This window comes from Rhinolophus sinicus, chromosome 4 (genome assembly GCF_057876585.1).
Source record: "Rhinolophus sinicus isolate RSI-liver-muscle chromosome 4, RSI-T2T, whole genome shotgun sequence".
NCBI lineage: Eukaryota > Metazoa > Chordata > Mammalia > Chiroptera > Rhinolophidae > Rhinolophus > Rhinolophus sinicus.
Genome location: NC_142504.1, coordinates 113393069 through 113401722, shown reverse-complemented (window position 1 = coordinate 113401722; position 8654 = coordinate 113393069). Strand labels below are relative to the sequence as shown.

Here is an 8654-nt window from a genome sequence, read left to right as displayed (position 1 = left end):
TCTACATAAGAATTATCCAAAATACTAAATTATTATGTGACATATTGCTGAACTGATGGCTAATGCCATTTGGAAACACCAGTCAATGTCAGCATCATTAAAAGTGATGCAACAAGACAATCTGTACTTTGAGCAATAGAAATTTCAAGGTAGCTCCTATGGAGTATTCTAAAACATGAACCATATATCTAATCAAGCCATTACAGCTCTTCAAATTTATAGGAAATATAAGACATAAAGGAACAATTTAAGTGATATTGCACACAAGCTATTGTCCAAATCCAGGATGAAAGACATTCTACAGCATAAATAGCCAGACTTTCCCAATAAATCACTGGCATTAAAAAACAAAAAAGGACAAAGTGGTTTATTAAAAGACATAGCAAACGAATGCAAAGTAAGGATTGAATTGTGATAAGGAGAGTGTGTACTTTGAAAAATAGGATAAATTTGAGTATGAATTAGTTATTCAATATTCAAAGATACATGTGAGTAATTCTAGAATTTGGGTGTATAATAATAACACAGACCTTATTTCTTAAAGACCTTACAACTTAGAGACACTCACACTGAAATGGTTCAATAACATATTTTAGGGGATTTGTCTGAAAATACCACAGGGAAAAAAAAGACAAACACGCACAGATAAAATTTCGCAAAATTTTGATTTTTGATACAGCTGTGTGATGGGTACATGAGAGTTCACTATAGTATTCTAATTTTGCATGTTTGAAATTTTCATAATCAGAGGTTTCAAATGTTATGATGACCATGATTATGCTTATGGTTTTGCATATTTGTGCGTAATTTATTTTGGATAAATTCCTAGAAATTGGCCTGTCTGATCAAAAGAAAAATATTTCTTGAGGTCATTACATTTTACGTTGCAATGAATCAGTTACACGTAGAAATGCCTATACGCCATGTTAAAGAGTTATTGCCAGTCATCATGAACTTGTAGGTAAAATATAGTTACCACTACTATTTTAATTTATATTCGTCAGTTATTAATGATATTTACATTTCAAAAATAAGTGCTTATTGGCTTTTCAAATCTCCTCTAAATCAACTGCTTTTTACATTTCCTATTTCTTTTTTATGCTTCAAGAATTCATCTATTTTGATTTGTAAAAGTACTTCGTTTATTGAGGATATTAACCTGCTGCCTTCCCTATAAATTACAAAAAATCTCTTACTTTAACATCAGCATTTAAACTTTGTCTATCTATTCTTTCAGGCAGGTATTAGAAATGTGTATGTAGTGATACTTATCTACCCTCTTCATGTTAACACCTGCTATTAGGATCACCACTTAAAAGGGAGACAGAAGAGGCTTCCCTGATAGGACTTTATCTGATACTATCAGCTAGGCATTGGTATTCCTTGTTAAAAACCAGCAATGTCATAGAACTTCCGTATCTGACAATGCCATTTTGTGACCAAGAGTGACCAAAACGAATACAAGACCATGACACAATATCTGAACGCACAGTAAACTTGGTCTGAGTTACAAAAATGATCAAACCTCCCCTATCCTGGCTCGCAGGAGTGATTGCTGTTTCCTCACCAACTCTAGCTTTAGGCCTGGTTCACTTCTCTCTCCTGGAAGGTCTGCTTATTAAGATACACATTCCTAGAATCCCCTGCTTCCTGACAGCATCCGAGAGAGCAAAGCCTCACTTCTTTAAACTCTCCCCCCATCACCTAACAAGCCTGAACCTTCTGTAAGTCCTCTCATGAACTCCGACATGCATTCTCCCATGTTGCAAAACATGAAACTAAATTGTTCAACCACAGGTGTGTTCCTGGTGGTCTACAACTGTAGGAAACTGACAAACGTCAACCGGCTCCAATGCTACAGTGTCTTCTTTTCTCCTAATATGTACTTTCCTCATTTAATTTTTTAAAAGTAATTAAAATGTGAATACACATGGAATTTATTTTGGGTTTGTTAATTTCCCTCCCCAAAATCATTAACCAATTTAAATGTATTGAATTATATGTTAATCACCATTAATTTTTCTTTTTATCATGTCATCTCAAAATGACATGTTAGTTGTATTCCTCCCACTAAAGTATCAGGACAAAAACAAAAAAACAAGATATATATTTTTGTGTGTAAATCTAAAACTTCAAAATCTAGCTAAGTTTGATATTAAACAATTAGTTATAAATGAAAAAAGCATAGATATACTCTGAATCTTTTTTTTTTAATCAAGAATGTGTCCCCGTCAGTACTGAGATGCACTAATGCTTCAAATTTTTTAAGAGTCCAGATTTTTGTTTGTTTTCTCCTGACAGCCACAGGTTCTCTCATACCTGTGTGTCTTTACCTGCTTTTTCACTCGTCTACCCAGAATACGCTTCCCCTTTGTTCATCAGGTTAACACTTAGGCGTCCTTCAGCCCTCGATTTAAGCAGCGTCTTCCATGGAAACAGGCTGGGCCATTCTCCGTGTACTTGCAGCATTGATCTCACCTTAAAGGACTTTACTTACCTGTCTCCCACTTGTCTCCAGTTAATCAATAAGCTTATCAGAACGTCTCATTCCTGTTGGTTTACCCAATGTCAGGCGTGGAGGAGGGATGCAATGAATGTTTACTGAAACTATGAAATATTTCCTGTAACTGTGAGCCAATCAGGATTAGAGATTGCAGGGGTGGTGCCAGATAAGGGAGGTACTCTCCCTGTGGAGCCTCTCTCTCTGCATTGTTGATACTTTGTCAGTTTATTACTTTCACTGTAGGAAAAAGGCCCACTTTCATCTAAAGGTCTAATAAGATAAGTTAGAAAACACAGAACCAAAAGGATCTAGTGTTTGATGATAAAAGGTAAGGTTTATAGTCATGAAATTGTAATTGAAAGAGTAATGATTTATGATTCTATACCAGCTGACCAAAGATTCCTTTATAAAATGGGCATCAGGACTTTTTACACGGTGTAGACCAACAAATGTCTGGCTGCTGGTACTTTGCAGGAATGGAGAAAAGTTCAGTAAGTAAGGAGGTGTGCAGAGGGCAGTGTGGTGAAGGCAAAGAGCACGGGTGTGCTAAGGAAAGTCTGCCTTCCTTCAGTCAGGTGTAAAATAAGCAAGACTTTGCCCTGAGGCTGGAGCCTAAGGCTTCTCTGCTGCGTCTCACTGACCTCCATAAATATCGCTGAATTTGTCAAGTAGATGACCTTTAAGCTCTGACCAGGGTGACCGACCTATCACCTTGCTCCTTGGAAGATTTTTCTCAGTGAAGAATTCCTGTTTCATCTCCTGAATTGCCTCCAGGCATCTGCCAGCAGCTTTTGGTCTGTTAGTTTTAGCCAAGCACTCTTATTTGGCCTTTAGTGAGACGCTTTATTTTTTCACTGGTGTTACTATTTTATAGTTTTACTGTATTGCAGCCATAATATTTCTTTTTAATTATATTTTAATATACATGAAGGAGTATTTCACTGGTGGTCCAAAATACCAATAAACATCAATTTATTTTTTTTTTGGGGGGGGGAGTCGTTAGCTCTGAAAATACCAATTTATCTTTCCAAATTGATCACACATTTCACCTCAGCCTCTTTACATAAATGTCTGTACTCTAAGAAGGGTTGAGAAACACACACCTTTTAAGAGTGTAGTTTCTAGAAACACTTCCATATATTGGTAAATGACACTATCATCCATCCTATTACTTAAACAAAAAGAAGATCTGAAATTTTTCTCAGTTGTTTGCTCCCTCAAGCCGCCTATTCTATGTACCCCAATTAAACTATCAAAAATTAAAGACACAACTTCCAAAAAGCTGTCACAGAAATCTTCTAATCGCTGCATCCACAAGCACAACCTTATTCCGGCCATTTGGACCACAGATATAGCCTGCTAACTCATCTACCTGTTGCCATTCGTATACATATATATAAATGCATTTTCCAAACAACTCCCAAAGTGATCTTTTAAAAACATGAGTTAGGTCCAGCCCCATGTGTTCCATTAGAAACTTTCAATATCATCTCATTAAATTTTAACAAAATCTGAACTTGTCACATGGTCTATATAATGCCCTCCACAATTTGCCCCAGGCCACCCCTCCGACTTCATTACTAGCCCTCTTCTCTTACCATATACCATAGTCGAGACTCACTGGCCTGCTTTTCCCGTAAACTTGTAAAGTTGGACCTGCGTTAGGATTTCAGGATTCATCAGCTCATTTCTTCAGCTTAAAGTGCTCATTAAGGTCTTAGCTCCAGTGTCACCTCCTCACAAGGGTCACAATCCAGCCTTAATCAGCCATCCCTCTCCAGTGCTCTTTTCACACGTCCCATTTTTCCTTTCATCTGCTTTTTTGCTGCTGTCTTTTACTTGGTTGCTGTTTACTGTCTGTTTCTCCGTATTAAAATGGAAACTTCACCAGAGTTTGAACCTTATCTGTTTCAATCACCCATCTAGTTCAGGCGTCTTTAGCAAAAATGTTTTTTGTAACATTGGTTAGTAAATGTTGTCCTCATTAGAGGTACAGATGAGCTAACCTTCTTTTTCCTTTTTTTTTTTCTTCAGTGTTAGATGTGTCTACACCAGGGGTGTCCAAACTTTTTTCAACGTTTTTTACCAAGGGCCGTATGCGATAAAATACACAAACAGCCAGGCGACTCACTCGAGGTGAGTTACGTATTGCCTCACCTGGTTTATTTAAGTAAACTAAATATATTTTTGGAATTTGCTGCAGGCCAATAAAAAATGGATCGCGGGCCGCAGTTGGCCCGTGGGCCACAGTTTGGACACCCCTGGTCTACAGACTCACTTCAGGTCAGTCATTTGATCAACATCATTACAACAAATGAGACAATCTTAAATAACACAAAAGAATTTTCAGACAAATGCAGTTTTTATCAAGTATTGAAAAAGTAAATTCTTGAATATAGAATACTAAACAAAAATTTTGCAAAAGTCCCATAGCATGAATTGAGAGATGTGGTCCTAGGGTATCACATCTAAGGAGTCCATTTCTCCAATATTAATTGTCAAAGTGTATAGCGCTGTATAGCTACAGGGTCTACGTTATGAAAGTTTCTATTACATAACCCTATGACTAGAAGAAATGGATCCATTGACTATTGTAAAAGGCAATATCACAGCCACATCAGAGTTTACTTTTTGTTATGAAAGCCAAGGAAAGTGTATTAGTTTCCTCGGGTGCTGAAACAAATGACCACAGCTGGGTGGTTTGAAACGACAGAAACTCACGCTCTGTAAAGCAATGGTGCTGGCAGGGCTACCTCCCTCTGGAGGCTCTAAAGGAGTCTTTCCCAGCTTCTCGTGGTTGCTGGCAACCTTGGTGTCCCCATGCTTGTAAATGCATCGTTCCAACCTCTGCCTCCGGTGTCACAGCCTTCTTCCTGTTTGTATCGCTGCGTCTTCACAAGGTCTTCTTATAAGGACACCAGTCACTGGATTAAGGACCATGCTAAAGCAGTCTACCTCATTTTAACTTGATTACATCTCCAAAAACCCTATTTCCAAATAAGGTCACATTCCCCGGTAATGGTGGTTAGGACTTGTTCATATTACTATTTTCCTGAGGGCCCCAATTCCACGCGTTGAGAGTTTGCTCAGAGTCAGCATCATTCTCAGCAGGTACCAAGGACAATGTAACAGGCCCTGTTTTGTCCTGGATTGCTAAACCCAGGACACAGCCAACTCATCTAAATTTCTCTTATTATAAATCTGTCAAGAAATCGTTCTCATTGTTATTTGACTTCTAGACTATTTTTACCTCAGCAAAAATTTTATTTGAAAATATATCTGCATGCAAGGAGACACTCTGTCATGTGACCTTTAAGTACTACAGCCCTACAATTGTTTTAATTAAATAAATAACTTATTTTTAACTTCACCCTGTAGGTACACAGATAGACAAGGATTAGCACAAATATGAACTTAAATACTCTAGTTTAAAAGGCAGTTTTGCATTGTGTATATACACAATGGAATACTACTCGGCCATAAGATAAGATGAAATAGTGCCATTTGCGACAACATGGATGGATCTTGAGATCACTATGCTCGGCGAAATAAGTCAGACAGAAAAAGTCGAGAACCATATGATTTCACTGATATGTGGCATATAAAACTGAAAACAACAAAAGAACAAGACAAACAAATGAAGAAACAAAACTCATAGACACAGGTAACAGTTTAGTGGTTACCAGAGGGAAGGGGGGGAGGGGCGTAGTACATGAGGGTAAGGGGGATCAAATATATGGTGATGGAAAGAGAACTGATTGTGGGTGGTGAACACACATTGTGAGCTATAGATGATGTACTGCAGAATTGTATACCTGAAATCGATGTAACTGCTAATAATTGTCACCCCAATAAACTTTAATTAAAAAAAGGCAGTTTTGTTTTTCATTCTAAATAAACACATTGATATATTGGCTTTATAGATGTGTGTGTGTGTGTGGCATGGCTAATACAATCACGCTCCAGGATTAAAATCTGCTGTAGATGGGCCAGACTCTATAATGTGATAAATGTGCTGTGGTGATGCACTATCTCGTTTCATCACTACAGAGACAACCTCTAGAACTTTCTGTAGAAGAGTATACACACCCATGCCGCCATGATACCCTGGGATTCAAATTATGATATTGTGATTGTTCCAGTTAAGTTACCCATATGAAAAAAACTGAGGTTCAAAGTTCATATCCATCTTTATATCACTGGAAAAATCCTACCTGTTTTGGAATAAAGCCAAATTATTTTGTAAAGGACTTAGAGGCCATTAGTGCTTCTTCCATAGAAATGCAATGGCTGTCTTTTGTAGAACAACAATGAGATTTTTAAAAACATCTTTGTATTAGAAGTTGAAAACAACGACAAAATGCTTATTAAAAGAACAAACAACTTGTAAAGGAGACTCTTGAATTTATTTTATTGCAGAATTTTAACATCTTAACACCATTTAAAAAGCCTTGCCATAAAAAGCAAAGACCTCGTGAAATGTCGTTTACTTGCTGTGAATACAAGAATATGAAAAAGAGAAATGTGGACATTTATGCTGAATGCAGACATACAAGTCTACAAATTAAATTTTGTGTTAGAAAACTGTCCTACCATGAATTGAAAATATGCTTCAAGTTTTTCAGGAGGGGTGTTTGGCTGAGGAGATCAAGGGCAGAAATCCAGAATGCAGCAGAAAAGCAGAGACAGGCTCCATCCCATGAAAGTACAATAGAGAAAGTGGGGTTACCACCTAGGAAAGGTAACCCTAAACAAATGTCTTTTAACGGACCCTTTTATTTAAATGGGATATTTTATGTGATGCTTTTTGTAATCACAAACATCTTTACTTTATTTTACCCGTAGCCTACCTTTCTTCTCTCTTCCCTCTACTGTACCACTATCATTACCACAGGTCACCAACGTCAACAACAAGGTGCAGATCCTCCCAGAACTTTCTTCCAGCTTATATAACTGTGTGTTCTTTCATACACACACACACACACACACTTTTGTCATGTTTTATAAAAACAGAGTCACATTATGTTCAGTTGTGAATCCTGCTTTTCTCAATTATAAGTACATACCATGTTTCCCCAAAAATAAGACCAGGTCTTATAATAATTTTTGCTCCAAAGGACACATTAGGGCTTATGTTCAGGGGATGTCATCCTGAAAATTCATGCTAGGGCTTATTTTCTAGTTAGGTCTTATTTTTAGGGAAACATGTAAGAGAAATCCCTCCAAAACAAAATTACAGTTTTATTCATTCATTTTACTTTCTTCATAATGTTCATATATATATATATATATATATATATATATATATATATATATATATATATATATATATATTCTCCAGAACTTACGCACCCATAGGGGGTCCCTTAATTCAGTTTCAGTTTTTATTTGGGCTGAAATAAAGGTTATATGCCTGTCTTTATATAATGTTCCTACAGTTTATATGAGAACTGCTGATTAAGATTTTTTTATTTAAATAGATACTCCTGTATTACATTTAACTAAACTGCAATAATCAATCTTTAACCTAGCAATATAAAAAATTATTTTGTGTATATTCCAATGAATCAATAATGTTACCTTTAATTATTTTTAATATCTACTTTTACATAAATTTATCATTCGAGCTTCTCTACAAGTAGGGACCTAAACTTTAGTGAATTTCCTATTCATGTAATTTACCTACTTTCTTATTGATTCATTTGTGTGTTTTTCATCAACTTGTGAGAGCACTTTGCAGGTTATTACTATTATTATTATTATTATTAATGTTAAAGCTTTATGTGTTGCATGTACTACAAATATATTGTTTCCAATCTCTTGATTTTTGTTTGAGTTTATGATGATTTTGATTGACTTGTCTCAGTAGTTTTTATTTAGTTTGTACTGCAGAGTCCCCTGTGTGTGACTATATACGATTGACAGGATATACATCCTCAGGTAGTTTCTCTCTGTGGTCCTTCTGGCAGACACTAGGGTAGAATGGAAGCATGAGAACCTGGCTTTTGCCAAAAGGGAGAAAACTCCCTCCAGGTTTTAGCACTAGCATTCCATGATTACAGACTCTGGGTTCTCATAAAGAGTTGATGAGTAGCTAGAATTTTTAATACCCCTGTATAACCAGTCCCACCCATTGATTAATGAGATACAT

The 8654-nt window shown here is 36.5% G+C and overlaps 1 non-coding gene across 1 annotated transcript; it reads right to left on the bottom strand.

Moving 5' to 3' along the window:
• Nucleotides 1-4753: 4753 nt before the first annotated feature.
• Nucleotides 4754-4814, bottom strand: LOC141567023 (small nucleolar RNA SNORD78). The gene has a single exon (XR_012489423.1). It is a non-coding gene; the product is annotated as a small nucleolar RNA SNORD78 (small nucleolar RNA).
• Nucleotides 4815-8654: the final 3840 nt, after the last annotated feature.